Genomic DNA, 2,500 nt, shown 5'->3' on the forward strand with positions numbered 1-2,500 from the left:
TGTTTGTCACGAGGGCTATGAGAGGTGCAGAATGCTCCACAGATTACTACATGATAGGAGCAGAAGTTGAGCTCCAGTTGCAGGCTCCTAGAAGAAAGTCAACTGCAGCCATCCCGAAAAAGCTAGATATGACAAAGCTAAACTCTACTCAATTCTGTGATGCCATAAGCCGCTCCCTACACAAGCCTCTGCTGGAGACTCCCATGGTTTGTTCTTAGCTCTGAAATCTGTGTACGGTCCGTGAACAAACAATGTCAGCCCTGTAAAATCAGCTGATGGGAGCTGCCTCCTAACGGACCCGTCAGATATAACAGACCGATGGAGGGAATACTTTTACAAGCTATAAAACCAGAAACACACCACTAAGGGTATTTATATTCGAATCTAATGAGATGGACGTCTCTTCAACCTTGCTCGACTTGGAACTGCTTCAAAGGCAATGCTGGTCTGTGCGAGGGACCTGTTTTATGCAGATGACTCAGCACTAGTAGCTACAAGCCTGCAGGACGCACAGGAGATTACCAATCTGTTTGCTGAAACTGCAACTTGTTTTGGGTTGAGGATTAATGCCAGCAAACTGAACTCTCTACCAACCGCCACCATACCTGCGAGAGCCTGAGCAACCTGCCCTAGAGGTGCACGGTGAGGCACTGAAGACTGCTGCCACCGATACCTTCCTGGGCAGCACGGTCACCAACCAGAACTCGTCCGATTCTGAGATCAACAGGAGAATTAAGACAACCTGTAAGGCCTTCGGGTCTTTCCAGCAGCGCCTCTGGTCTCGTCATGATATCAAACTTTGTACTAAGATTAAGATCTACAACTCCGCAGTGTTGCCAAAGTTTCTATACTCCATGCAAGCTATGATCCTGTACCGAAGACATATCAAGCAGCTGACCTAAGTACAACTCCGCCACATTCGCCAGATCGTGAACATCAAGTGGCAAGACAGAATTCCCAATGTGACTGTCCTGGAACAGGTAGGAGTTGTGAGCGTAGAATTCTTGATTACCGCAGCTCAGCTTTGATGGCCGGGACATGTTTCTCCTATGTTTGGTAACCGCCTCTCTAAGCAAGTGATCTACAGTGAATTACTGCACGGAAAACGGAAGCGTGGCCATAAAGACGTCCTGAAAAGTCACATGAGTTGTGCTGAAATTGACACTGACACCTAGGAACGGCAAGCCTCATCCAGACCAACATGGCGTGGTGTGCTACGACAAGTAACCAAAAGGGTTGAGGAGAAGCAGGCAGCGAACTATTTGTCAACTCATGATTGGCGCCACTCCATTCCTAGCGACAGTGACTTCATCTGCTGTAAATGCAGACGGCCATGTAGCTCCAGAGCCAGCAGCTCACCTACGCGGATGCAAGAACAAATCTACATAACGTACTCTCTCACCTCTCTTGTCTTCATCTAAAAATGGACTGCCGATATATATTAACGCCTTTGATGTAGGGGACGACTGCAAAATTGGCAGCCAATTCCTATTCCATCGAAGTGTCACGTAAAGGGGTAACCGGTTTTAGTTGAGCCATTACGAAGGAAAATTTTTGGATAGCCATTAACCTTGAGAACATTGAGTACAATATTAACCCTCTTTTAGCCTTAGAATAACAAGAGGATGGAAGACACTGGGCCCTCTTTAGCAAAGTTCTAGTTACAGACTTTTTGTGGCAAATAGGGTGGTGAGAATCAAAAGCGAGATATTTGTCGGTGTAAGTGGGTTTATGGCAAACACTTGTTTCTACACTTCCCTGGTTCACTCTATGAATATTTAAATCGAAATAAGACAAACGGTTGTCGTTTTTACGTGCGATAGTGAACTGGATAGACGGCTCAACCAAATTCAAATGTGGTAGAAGGCGTTCCGCTTCGTTTACGGATACCGCAGAAATGACCGTCAAAACATCTTTTCCAAAACAAAGGTTCAATCGGCCAAGAAGCCAAAGCCCTTTTTCAACAGCTTCCATTACCATGTTGGCAATGTCGGCAGATACGGGAGAGCCCATAGCCGTACCAAAAACCTGCTGATAGTAGGTGCCATTTTACACTAACTGGCTGGTGTTTAGGCAAAGGGTGTTAGGCAAGAGTGTCAAAACGTCGGGTCTTGAACTTTAACTCTTTATTGGGCCACAGAATACACCTTCTTCCAAAATGGCCCAGCCATTTTAGTATTCTTTTTCTTCCCTTGACAATTGGCCCTTATTTAACCTTGAACGAGGCCAAAAGTGCCTCTTTACATTAATTACCCTTGTCCGCTTGTGAATCACATGTTGATCCAGCGTTATCACATAGAAAACTGGCCCATTAGGGAGTCCCACGTAAATGCCGCACACTAAGTGATCAATCAGCCATATTGTCAGCATGGTTGTCCTGATAGTGTAGTGGTCATCGCACCCGACTAGTGATCAGGGGGACGTGGGTTCAAATCCCGCTCAGGGCAATTACAGTTTTCCCCAGAAGTTGTCCAGTGGAAGACATTTTTCATTGGGAGAA

This window comes from Montipora capricornis, chromosome 3, assembly GCF_036669925.1.
Source record: "Montipora capricornis isolate CH-2021 chromosome 3, ASM3666992v2, whole genome shotgun sequence".
Lineage (NCBI taxonomy): Eukaryota > Metazoa > Cnidaria > Anthozoa > Scleractinia > Acroporidae > Montipora > Montipora capricornis.